The 14,167-nt window shown below is 35.7% G+C and overlaps 1 protein-coding gene and 1 long non-coding RNA gene across 2 annotated transcripts in view; one reads left to right on the forward strand and one right to left on the reverse strand.

The window, feature by feature from the left end:
- The window catches only part of LOC130420701 (uncharacterized), a 254,668-nt gene that overhangs the window by 125,400 nt on the left and 115,101 nt on the right, over window positions 1-14,167 (forward strand). The window lies entirely within an intron of this gene.
- Window positions 146-3,358, reverse strand: LOC130420817 (uncharacterized). The gene is made up of 4 exons (XR_008906687.1): window positions 3,155-3,358; window positions 2,359-2,557; window positions 1,382-1,507; window positions 146-316 (listed from the first exon to the last, which is right to left on the reverse strand). It is a non-coding gene; the product is annotated as an uncharacterized LOC130420817 (long non-coding RNA).

Genomic DNA, 14,167 nt, shown 5'->3' on the forward strand with positions numbered 1-14,167 from the left:
ATTTGTCATTTATGTATTGTTTTGCAATATTTGATGTCTTTTATTTTGTTTACTTGAACTTTTAGTTCTACGGTGTTAAAGTGTTAATAAACATCTGTGTATGGAACCGGAGTCTCGCATTCAATCGATGGGCGGCATAAACACATTCTGTACTTTAGTAATATTTGTAAAATACTTCTGTTGTCTTAAAATAATTGGACACAGAGCTCAGTTATGACTTTTGTTGTCAGAGACTTTAACAGGGTTAACTTGAAAAAGGTTTTCTCCAACTTCATTCAACCAAGCAGAGATGATCACTTCTCCATTCTTCTTCTGTCTGTATGCAAACAAATGCAGAACATGAGTGAGGTCATCTTCACACTTCTTCAAAACCACAGATCCACAGATTACCCATGATGCAGCAGACACAGACATTAATGAACACACTAACTCTGTCACAGATTATATCAATATGTCCACTGATAATATCATCAGAAAAAATCCTTGGATGTTGAATGAATGAAGAACGGTTTACACTTAATCACAGACCACATGGGGAAACATAATTATGAAAACCCTGTGACATGGGTCATTCTTGAGCCAGGGGCGATTCTAGGATTTTTTCAACTGGGGGGCACATGAGGGGCCACAATTAATATAGAGGGGCCATTCTTATGTTGTGTATTTATGTAGAACTGTAGATATCCAAATCATTTCAAGTTCAGTAAGCTTTAAAATCAGCAATAAACAGTGATACCCTATTATCTTTTGATAGCAGTTATTCACTGCTCTAAATCAAAACAATAAAATACAATTTATATTAACTTATCACTTTACAAAAGTGAAAGAAAAACTGTAATAAATAAAATAATCCAATGTCTGGGAAGAAGCATTAGGAAATGGGAATCAATTATCAGAGGCACTTTCTATGGGGGTAAAATTGTTGCATATTACCAAATAAATAAATTAAGATTCACAAACAAATGTAAAGAGATTCACAAAAGTATATCAAATTCACAAATAAATAGATTAAGCGATTTACAAATGCACAGAAAGCAATTCACAAATAAATGCCAGGCAGAGTTGTGTTTGTAAAATAATAAAACATTTGTAAAAAAAAAATGTTATTTGCAAATCTCATTTTATTTATTTGTGAGTTTATATTTTTTTGGGAAACTCTTTACATTTATTTGTGGATCTTAATCTATTTATTTGTGAATTTGATATACTTTTGTAAATCTCTTTACATTTGTTTTTGAATCTTAATCTATTTATTTGGTAATATGCAACAATTCTACCCCCAAACTTTCTGTTTCAAAGGCACATGAGACACACAGTTAGCAACAGTTCCTTAATGCAATTATGTATTGGCTATTTTACATGTAAAATAAAAAAGACATACCATCAGGTCCAGTAAGAGCAGTATCAGAAGTAAGTGGAAGCTCAGATTACACTTCTGAAGGTGGGTGACAAGTATCCATCTCTTTCACATCACTTTCACTCTCATCTGTTTCATCCCTAGAGACAGCTATAACACAAAGGCATATTAGTAAAATACAAGGATTTTAACTACATAACTGTATGCATTCATACAATAACAATCAGGAGTGCATTTTTTTCTGTATGATACTGAAATTACCAATATACTAAAGTACCAATATATCAATATAGGGACTTCTGTTATATAAATAAATGCGTAGCCCTGAATACAGCCTACCAAAGTCATGTCACTGTTAGTGATGGGAAGTTCGGATCATTTTATTGACTCGGACCTTTGAGTCTCGTTCATCAAAATGAACGAATCTTTTTTCGAGTCATATCGTTCCTTTCGTTCATTTAAGCAAAGTATAATTAAAATGTTACATGTCACTTTTCTTAACAAATCTACTACTTATTCAAACGTTATTTAATATCACATAACAACAAATACAAAACTATAATGCTACAATAAACAGAAAAGATGAATTACTTGTATACATGGGTATTTAGTCTATGAGTAGCTCACCTCACCTCTTATCTTGATTAATTTGTCATTTCACTGTCTTTTTCTATCAATAGACAAACACTAGGACTAGGCTATTCACCCGTTTGTTAGGAAGGTTGTAAATTAGCTAATTTCTCTGTCCAAAGCTGTCACGTCACATTACAAAAGACCGAACGACTCGAACCCGAAGACTCGGGAGGTGAACTAATCAATTCTCTTTCCGGCTCTGATTGCATTTGTTAAACGTCGGAGCGTGTTGCGCAATGCGCATGCGCGACTGAACGAATCACTTTCCAAGACGACCCGTTCTTCCCGAGTCACATTTAAGATTCGTTCGAATCGTTCACGAACGACCCGTCACTAGTCACTGTCCACTTTCTAGCTTGTCTACTAACCTGGGTGTACAGGGCTGTTCTGATTTATGCTCAAATCTTCCTGAACCAAGAGGTCTCCTGTTGAGCAGGCAGGCTCTGAACTCACTGTGTGTAACGTTAAACCATCACGCGGACTCTCCCTCACTGGCTGGCACTGGCTGGCACTTTCTTTGCAGAAAAATACTGAATATCTCCCTGCCTTTACGTCCTGTTACACTGCCTGAGATAACAGAGGTAAAAAGGAGGAAATTACTATTTGTTTAAATGCTATGGTTTTATTGGCGGATGACAAAAACTTTACCTTTTATCACAACCAGCCCAGCTGGAAAATTATAAACTAAAACAGGTAAAATGTTTAACCCCCCAAAAAACAAGTCATTATCAAGGCATGCGGTTCGAGACTTTAGAATATTCGTTCTCAAGACTCGAAGTCAATGTCATGTAACTTAATTTTCTTTATTTAGAGTGTAGTAACGTAACTCAAGACCTCCACCTCTGAAAGTTAACGTAACGTTAGCTTTTAAAGTGTTGAGCGTTAGCCTAGATAAACATCATACGATTTGTTTCGGCACCTCGCTGGCAATATCACTTGCTTATCGGCTGGGAAAAAAATCATAACGCAGGAAAACCCTGTTACATTCAGCCTCAGGAGCATAGTAACGTTAAATGTAATTATTAGCATTATGTTGGTCTGCTCTCAGAGAATACATCGAGCCTGGTCGTCCTAACACTGAAAGACGGTAACGTTACCAAACTCTAGCACTGCAACAACTCGCTAATCGAAAGAAAATAAGCTGTATAAAATAGATCAACTTACCGTGTGTTTTTTTCCGTTGGAAAACAGTTTGCTATTCTTGGTCCTCGTTGAGAAGCATCGCGACGCGGAATCATAAATTATTCTACTACAAGCTGAAAGATTTGATTTGAATTTTTGAGTGACAGACAAGTAGAAGGGTGGGGGCACACTGGGGGGCCAATCAGTTTTCAGGAGGGGCCAGTGCCCCCATGGCCCCTCCCCTGTCTACGCCACTGTCTTGAGCTGAACACATTCAATGCACGGTTTGAGGATAGAAACAGCACCTAGGGCAGGTGTGACCAACTCTGTTCCTGGAGAACTTCCGTCCTTCTGAATCTGTGAGGCTTTTTCAACAAACTGCATGGTTTAATAGAAGCTTTTGACACAGTGCTCTACTTCGCTATCTGGTGGTCAATAAAAATCCCTACAGCGACTGTCTCACTCAGATGTGTTGTTATTATAAGCTTTATTTGTATATTTAATATATAATTTAATAATGTATAGAATTAGAAATATTGCAGCTTGTGTGTTTGCAGGGAATTTGCACAATACAATTATAATGAAGACTATTTTTTTTTAATTTATACTTGCTGTAAACATTTGTCGTTTCACCTTCTAAGTATTATATTTAATAAACCAATAAATTATGCCTGTGTTTTTTTCATTGTACCCTTTTTGTGTGTTCCTCACTCACTGGTGCTCTGTTGTTTGAGTGTTATTGCTCAGAGCGTTTAGATGTTTGGAGTGACGAAGCATTGAAGATGTATAATTAGAATAAGACAAAGTTTGTTTGCATATCAGACATGACCCTTTATTAGGAGTGTAGAGACTGTTCCCACACTTGAGAACGGGGTCTCTTGTGCATTCTCATTTTAAAGATCAAACACACTTCTAACCACACGTTTAAGCGGCAGAGAACCGAGGACGCCGTTTATTAGCAGGAAACCAGTTTGTGCTGAGGAAACACTTTTATACTTTTTGGGAACAGTGTTACACTTACTTACACATACTGCAATTTATTTTTTGACAACATGTCATTGTTTTCAGTAGTGGCCTAAATATAGCAATACATTACGTAAAATTGACATTACAAATGGTTGTAACATTTTTGATTTAAAAACAAATATAAACATTGTTAATGAATAAGAATATAAGTTATTTGTGATGAAACATTATCTGTTATTTGATTATTTATTTATTGAGTACATGTTTGTCATTTTCCAGTTTTCCCTCTAATTTTCTGGTTTATTTTGTGACTGGACGGCAGTTTGTCTACACAAACATCTTTGTGTTTATAATGTGTTAGATGTATGATGACAGACAGTTGCTAGTCTCCCTTTGAATTTCCACTTTTAGAATTTAATCTTCTTTGTACTGCAAGTTTGCAGTAAACAGCGGCCTCTGCTGTTCAAAACATATATTGCGATTCATATACAACCAGCTTGTCTCCTCACATTTAATAATCGATTTTCAACCGGCTCGCAGTGAATCGATCTATCTCTGCTCCAAAGTACAAAGTATAATTTCCGAAATTACGATTTTCATCATTTAATTTGAACAAAATAAGTACGTACTACAGTTACTGGAGACTACAACAGTAATCAATTTGTTAATTATCAGTTGTTTTGAATGTTTAATGAAAATATTGTATGCATTTACCTCAAAGTATGTTGTAATATCAAGAGGATTAATAAGAATTATGATTTTTGCAATAATGTTGCAGCCCTATGGGTATTTAAATATAGCAAGCTATTCATTCATGAAACTACTGAAATTAAATGCATATTTTTTACCTACATTTCTATTAAAAAACGTCTTCAGATACCAGTCGGGTTCCGAATTTAAAGTTTTTACAGGTGGTTTCACAGATGAAACATGTGATGATCATGTGTCATGATCTACATGAAATAAACAATAGATAATGCAAGAAACAACAGAATATAAATACTTTAACAAGACTCTTTGAGAATTTTCAGTGTAATGAAATGCGCCACAGCGACCGAGAAAAAATATAAATGTTGTCGATTTGCCATCTACTGGCTCATTAGGCAAAGTGTTTGCTCATCAGTTTTAGAACACAAGTTTGTAATTTAACAATGTTTACTATGTATTGTGTTCATGGCTCTTAAAAATTATTACAAAAATGTTACTGATCTTGTAGGACAATACTGTAAAGGTCTGCTCATAGCATGCTTTTGTCTTTGACAGACGCAGCTTGGACAGGTACATTCATTTTATGTTTTGTATGATAACTTAGTAAACATATCTCGCTAGTTAAACACAAACAGTTTATTTTATTTGATTTATGAATTTCAGTCTCTTTCCCTCTTCACTCTGAAAGTGAGGATTCAAGTTGAGGTGTTGCTTGTTTCTTCTTTTTGTTGTTCATAATGTTTGTATTCAGTTATTTCAGTTCCAAATGTATGCCGTATATCAGCTGTATTAGTTCTTTCTGTTATCAAATGATCATCCTAATTTTCATAGTTTTCTAATATTTATATTAACCTGATTTTATTATCTTATTAGCCTACCTGAATAAATACAGTTTATTTATAAAGGAGATGTTCGATCATATTGTATTATACATTCACTCATTGTTATTGTGTTCAAAATATTGATCAATTGCTTAATCAAATTAATAAAACATTTATGTTTCTTTACCAATGACTTCTCAATGTTCTTATCAGTCCCAAAAGAATTGTTATATCTTGAATATTTACGACACTTCACAGTGAAACCATAAAAGACTTAGACATAGCACCACAGTGACAAACACGAAGTCTACATTCAAGGCACAGCCAAAAGGATGCTTCACAGGTTTGGGTGAATAAAGGTCCAAAACGCACCACATAAGATGTGAAAATAACGTTATTTAACGTTTAAAAAAAAACACATAATGTGGCTCAATGCAGCAACAAACTGAGAACATAAAACTTTTCTGTTATCATGTTTATGTTTGATATCAGTGTTTAACAAATGTATTTAGTTTTAGTTTATGTAATTTGGGTTTTTGGGTTGTTGTTTTGGTACGTTAAGTGATCCTTGTAATTTTGGGAAACGCTTAGTGCCAGATTTTTAACTTTATCTGTCAATATGCTACATATTGTATTTTAATGTCATCCACCAGTGTTTTAGGGCACTTTTTTAAAAGTATTGATTTAGACACCTATAGGCACCGGCACCATTGAAAAGTATCGATTTGGCACCGGTATCGAAAAAGAAAAACGATACCCAACACTAAGCATAACAAACACAATTTCACAAAATGAGCTGTAAAGAGAGGCTGCAATCATATGAACCGCTGTCTTTATGTGAAGGTGATGTTAAATTCCACGACACATCTGAATCCGCCATGATAATTACGCAATGAATGAACAAACGCTTCCATCCATCCATTGTAACAAGAAAAGTGACATCTAGTGGATAGAAGTACCATTAACATTTAAGTGAATTAATGTTCACTGCTTGCGGAAATATGAAATAAATAAAATAGATATCGAATCCACCGCATTTAAGAAAACAATTAATAAATATTAAAAAAAAATGCCTAGGCCTACTTGTAATGTTCATATAACCAAAGAGCTTGACCAAAACATACATTACTTTTTTTATTTGAATTGAATTTGAATTGTTTGTTTGTGTTGCCTAAATATTTTTTAAACATATGTTGGATAGCTGGGATATAAAGATGGATTATCTTGAAACCTTCCACATATGATATACACACTGCATTATAATATGTTTATTAAATCTTTGGTCCAATTATTACATGTGACCACAACTAAATGATTAAATTCACTTCACAATAAAATAGTTGTATACTTAAAAAGGAAAAGTACACTTGTAAGACACAGTCAGGTATTTATAAGTTCCATAACAAGGATCCCTGAAAGCTGCATTATCCGCAACGATGAAACAACTCGCCTTTCCATCACATCTGTGTCAATAAATACAAAGAACAGCAAAAACATTACAATTGTTTAAGTCACTTTCATATCTCATATCTCTTCAGAGACATTTACTGCTCTTACCTAATGGCCACCACACTTAGAGACGTACTCTGAGTGCAGCAAACATTTGAGAGCTGGTAAGAAGGTCTTCCAGTAGAGCAGGTCTGTCTGTCTGTACGCCCATAATTGGCTGAAAGGACTTTTATAGTTCCCTGGTCTGTTGATAAAATGAAACATTACCCACAAGTGTGTTTTATGATTTCTTAATGTGTTATTTGGTCTTGAAATTATTATACAACATGCAAATGCATTGTTTAAATGAAACCTAGAGAACTCACAACAGTTGAGGAAGGCAGTTTGTGATTCACAGGTAACTACAACCTTTGGTACACCTAAAGATGGAGACGAGAAGCAAATGAGAAGTTATGTTACAGTGTTACATTAACTGCGCCTCTAGTTTCTCTGTAAAACTTTAATTCATTCAATATTGTTCTCCGACTATTTTGTCACAAGCCATTTTATTTGTATGAGCAGAGCCCTGCTCGACTTTCACCTCTTCCACGGACACACACAGGCAGGATTGACGGTCATCAAAGGCAGTGGAGGAAACATCTATGTTGCCTTGAAAAATCCATCAGATAAAGGTATTGCGGGAGACAGGAAGTGGAGCAGCTTTGGATTCAGAAGCACCCTGATGCCTTCTGACCTTGTAATGCAGCTTTCGAAGGAAGCATTTTACTGCTTTTGGACAGAGCCTATCTCTCAGCACAGAGCAATTAGCTCAAAGACCCTAACACTGTTTAGCAACCAGATGGTTTACTTACTAACCAGCTATACATCCTAGCCTAGCAACGCCCTGTTACCAGCCAAAATAAACACCCTACAATTACCTAGCTACCAGCTTAGAGAGCCTCACAATGCCTAGCGACCACATGGAAAGCCCTAGTAACCATTTCAACACCCTAGAAATCAGCATATAGAGCCTAGAGTTAAGCAATGCCTAGCAACCACATGGAGCACCATGGTAACCACTACAACACCCTAGCAACACCTATGCACAAGCCAGACTACTTTACTAACAAGCAGGCACACCTTGGCAGCATCTACTAATTGCATGATAGACTCTAACAAAACCTAGTAACTTAAGGGAACACCTCAACTACACATGCCTAATTCTTATTTTGATCCCAATAAACCCTCTTAACATCATGCTAACTTGTGCTAACTTAAATTGATAGCATTTCAGTATTGTTACTGGACGAAGGCTGATTTTGTCTGTATGTGTCTGTGCTTTTGAGGGGATTGTTTTTATGTTTGTAATACTGTGTGTCTGTAAATCTTTCAGAAATATATCATTGTCACAGGATTGATGACTGTGTGAAGTCTGGATGAGATCAGTGACTTCAGCTGTTAGATGATGCTTCTCTTCATCAAGAATACCCAACATCACGCAGTTACACAGGTGATTTTGTGAGGTCTAGGGATCATTTAGGTGCAAAACTCACGTGTTTGTGGTGGTGGAGGTGCAACACACTTGTAAGACACAGTCAAGTATTTATAAGTTCCATAACAAGGATCCCTGAAAGCTGCATTCTCCGCAACAATGGAACAACTCGTCTTTCCATCACATCTGTGTCAATAAATACAAAGAACAGCAAAAACATAATAATTGATTACGTCACTTTCATATCTCATATCTCTTCAGAGACATTTACTGCTCTTACCTAACGGCCACCACACTTAGAGACGTACTCTGAGTGCAGCAAACATTTGAGAGCTGGTAAGAAGGTCTTCCAGTAGAGCAGGTCTGTCTGTCTGTACGCCCATAATTGGCTGAAAGGACTTTTATAGTTCCCTGGTCTGTTGAAAAATGTAACATTATCCACAAGTGTGTTTTATGTTTTCTTAATGTGTTATATGCAGGGATGCACATAAGTATTGCGCAGGTGTGCGACCAAAATTGAAAATGCGCTCTGTAAATAAGTTTAGACCTCTCATTTGTGTAGTGACATGGTTGAAACCTTTTAATGCACAATCACTGTTTCAGACCAACTAAATGTGATACTGGATAAGATTTCCGTTTGAACTGAATGCTGCTAAAACTACTGATATCTGGTTTGTTCAGGGTGTACATGATGCAAAACAGAGTTTTAGGAGTAGTTTTAGTAGTTTTAGTAGTATTTCCATTTGGTTATATGGTCTTAAAATCATTGTACAACATGCAAATGCATTGTTTAAAGGAAACACAGAGAACTCACAACAGTTGAGGAAGGCAGTTTGGGATTCACAGGTAACTACACTCCTTGATGGTGCACCTAAAGATGGAGACAAGTAGCATATTAGGAGTAGTGATGTTACAGTGTTACATTAACTGCACCTCTAATTTCTCTGTTAAAAAATAATCAAAGCAACAAGTTGGCACAAGCCAGACTACCAAACAGACAGGTGAGCCCTGAACACAAAATCACAACCACGATCGGGTCGTAACACAATAGGTTGCACATGACCTCATGTCACTGAGCAAAGTGCCTTCGGATGGCAAGCAGAGATATTCTACATAGTAATTTACTATTACAAACTCATAATGCATGTGTTTTGCATCATGTATGTTTGATCAGATCCATCAAATCATAAAACCACAAGGCAGTGGATTTGGGCAAATGGTTTTAGGCAAGCAGTGATTTTAGGCAAATGATGTGTTCATGTCATGTACCTCATATTACTTAGAAAATCCTTGAAGGAGGTTCAACTCTAATCTGCTGAGCAACAGCCAAGAAACCTTAAGATTGACAGAGGAGTGGACTAAAATGTCTCGTGACACCTGGTGACCAACTGACCAAATGTTTTACATCTGTGCTTGCCAACAAGGGTTTCTCCACAAGTACAAAGTTACAGTATGTTTTGCTTGGGCATCAAATACTTATTTCAGTAACTAAAATGCAAATCAATGTATAACCTCTTTAAACATGTGACCCCTGATTCTTCTATCAGTTAAATTAAACCTGCCATAAAATTATTGACACTTCATTTCTTTGTAAGCAGCCAAACTTACAAAATCAGCAGCGAATTTCACTCAATGTATCTCTGTCTCTTAACTGTTTATTATTGTTGTATTCAGATCATGTTTTGTTAAGTAAAGGTTGGCTGTCACTCACCATTGTAGTGGATTAATCTCAGACCAATGCATTCAGATATTGAACAGAGAGCTATAAGAGAGAGTTTGAGTCTTTATCAAAACACACAAAATAAATGTTCATGACATTATAAAAGCAGAAACACAAACTCACCAATGACAAGAAGACTGAAATATAGAGTCTGAGCCATTTCTGAGGAAGAAACATCTTGTAAATCTCAAATGATAAATTCAATTGTCGTTTTTACTACTATACCTCCCCTTCGCACGCTGACATCAGTTAAACTTTAAGAAAACGACGGTTACAGTCAAAACTGTTACAGACAATTTTATTTGTTTTTTTAAGTATATTTATGTTATGGTTTATGCTTTTGCTTTATATTTAATATTAATAAAAAATGACATTGAAAAAGTTTTTTTCAATTAAAAGTAACCTGATATTTATTACAGACAAATATGTTTTTCTAAGCTTTTTATCCCATGCAAGGTTCTAATCTTTTCCCAAAAATGTTACCTTGTTTAATTTAATAGACGTATTATACACACAATAATTTCATTCAGAATACATTTGTTTAGTTGGGTCAACACAACAAACCAAATTAAATTAATTTACTTTCATATGTACAACTTCATATTATTTGTCAAAGAAAAATCAAATAGCATTCAGCTTAACTTTTTAAATGCTCAAAGTTATTATGAAGGAACTACACATGCCACTAAACCTTAGCTATATCATACTCGAGAGCAGCAAACGTGTTGTTCAACTTCAAAAGCTTTCAATCGTTGTATAACATCTGTTAAAATCGTTTGTATTTTAATTTACATTAAATAATGATCTGTTAATCATAAGAGTGTGTTTAAGAAGTTTATTGGTAAACATTCACAAACACATTAACTTATGTTTCTAGCTATTTGAATATATGGTAACTAATAATTTGTTAAACAGTAATGTTAATGATTTATTAATGAACGTTATCATAAAGTGTTCCCTTAAGTTATAATGAGTCTGTTCAGCGCGTAAGAAACGAATCTGCTCCTCAGTACAATAATAACCAATAAAAACTAAATAACAGAATTGTTTCCTTGTTTTCATCTTGATTAAATAAATGTAACTTGCAGCATAAAATAACACTGATAAAACAACACTTTATTTTTACATTTACCCTCATTTTTCAAGGGTCTTGTAGAGCACAACACAAATTATTGGATCAATATGGGGAAAACTTATAATATTGGCTTTTACGAACAGTTTTTAATTTTTTGTGCAAAGTTTTTCCAGTGTGATACATGTTAGCTAATTTTAATTTAGACACCATTAAAATGAAATCATATCAAAATAATCATTTTAATAGGAATGAGAATGTAAATTGTTCTTACTTTTCAGCTGTTGTGTGTTGTGTGTTCCTCTCCTGAATCTGCTGCTGTATGTCTTGCGGTTTTTATGCCTTTGAGCACATCCCATCATTTGTACCTCTCATTAAAAAAAATCATGTTTTCATATTTGATTTCCTTGTTATTTGTGTATTTTTCTACCCACTGCTATTTCACTGTTACAACAAACAGAACTCAAATTTCAGGAAATGATGTGTGCATTCTTTTATTTCAAAAATTGACACGTGCCAGCCAATGTGTGTCAAGTAAATATACTGTATAGGCTTTGTTTAATAAACATTAGGGCTGTCAATAGATCACTTTTTTACCATTAATCTTCAAACTGAACATATCTTGATTATTTTGACATCATTTAATATATGCACACTGCAAAAATTTAACAGTTGGATCAATTAAAAAAAGGCCTTCAATTGGTAACACTTAGAAAAATTACGTTGATCCAATTTAAATGTCCTATAAGAACAGTCACCATCATGGTGATCAATGTTTCCTTGAGTTGTGCTCTTGACCCTTGACTTTTATATACAAATGTGTTTGCCACTGTGTGTTTAAAGTACATTTGTATCTTTACAATCTGTGTGTTTTTAAAGTATAACTGTTATTGTAAGGCAAATGAGAATTTTATCGACTGATGTTGGTTATTTAAATGTCCATCATCCTGTTCAATGCACTGATCTCATCTAGATTGCATGCTGTGCTGCTGAAAGAACATTATGGTGGAAGGGAATTTACTTGCATATTGACGTCTACAATGATTTCTGAAAACTGGACACAGATTTAATTATTAAATCTCAGAAGAGTTTAGATGAACACAGACATCAAGAATCAGTGTATGAATCTCAACAATGGTTACAAAACTCATTCTTGACACCCAGCATGCATGCATGATCAGCCTGGCTATGGTTAGTAATATAACAATTTAAATTATATTTAATCATCCATTCATAAAAAAAGGTTTAATGGTCATCATAAGGTTTTTGAACCGATAAGGGAGTCTGACCCGTCGCCTAGGACCTGTTTGCCCTGGGAGACCCTACCTGGGGCATTTAGCCCCTGACAACATAGCTCCTGGGGTCTTTCGAGTACTCAAACCCCTCCACCACGGTAAGGTGGCAGTTCAAGTTTTTGAGCTGCTGCTCCTCCACATCAAGAGGGGTCAGCTGAGGTGGCACGGGCATCTTTTCCGGATGCCCCCTGGACATCTTCCCGGGAAGGTGTTCCGGGCATGTCCCACCGGAAGGAGACCCCGGGGAAGACCTAGTACATGCTGGAGGGACTATGTCTCCCGGCTGGCCTGGGAACGCCTCGTTGTGCCCCCCGGAAGAGCTGGAGGAAGTGTCTAGGGAGAGGGAAGTCTGGGCATCTCTGCTTAGACTGCTGCCCCCGCGACCCGGCCCAGGATAAGCGGAAGAAGATGGATGGATGGATGGATGGTTTAATGGTATTTTAATTGTATTAAATGAACAATATGAGTTTTTTCATTAATTAATTATATTAAATAGTTTATTGAATTGTGTAACTTTTTAGCCAAGTACTGATTCATCTACTGATAACCCAAAATAATACCGGCTAGATATACTTTTAAATAGTTTGTTGTGTATTAAAGTGAACTTTTATAGTCTGTTGAACTGGCATAAATGTAGCTCTGGTGGAGTTTCAGTTCTAGTGATTCCCAATTGCTAAGTTGCTTGCCTATAACAACCAGACTTAGGCAGTAAATTCATGTTTTTAGGAATTGGAATATGAATATTCGGTATCACTTCAGTATAGTACGCCATGTGAGGATATGCCGGTTTGCTGTGATAGAGTATGTGTGACCGAGATTGATAGTGCGTGTGTGAATGAGTTTGGTAGTGTGTGTGAAACCTTTGATAGTGTGTGAGTGACATTATAATAGTTTATGAGATAGAGTTTGATAGTTTGTGCGACAGTAAAGCTCTATTCACATGGGATTAGTATTATCTGGGGACCTCGTGTGATTTAGAAATCACCTCCTAACATGTGTATTTCGTTTGGCGCATTTGCACAGGATAAGTGAAGCCTGTTATTTTACTCAAATTTACAGACTTATATCGCAGATATGATGGCAAGGCTTTACGTATGTATAGTTTGTATATAGTTGTATGGTGTATAATGATATATGACCATACCAGTCAAGATTTGAGATCCGTGAACCGGACAGAAGATCACCAAACGCGATCGCGAGTCTCAAATGTTGCAGGAGTTTCCATGATAAGTAACAAAATGGAAGCCTCCTGGCCAAAACGACAGTGTTGGCAGGTATGGATATGACCCAGCACCCGAAATAATGTCAAAACACTTCAAAACAGCCTCCATTAATCACCACATTGCATACAACCTTGAAAATGGATATATGAGCCAAATCACAGAAATGTCGATTCACACAGGACTAATATTATCAGAGGACTTCCTTGTCCGTCAAAAGATGCTTGGTCATTTGCATGGGGAATTTTTACTTTACAGAATACAGACCTGGCCAAATTGCATGGGATAAGATCACAGAAAACATCTGCAAGTATTACTTATGACTATAGCAAA

This window comes from Triplophysa dalaica, chromosome 5 (genome assembly GCF_015846415.1).
Source record: "Triplophysa dalaica isolate WHDGS20190420 chromosome 5, ASM1584641v1, whole genome shotgun sequence".
In the NCBI taxonomy this organism is placed as follows: Eukaryota; Metazoa; Chordata; class Actinopteri; order Cypriniformes; family Nemacheilidae; genus Triplophysa; species Triplophysa dalaica.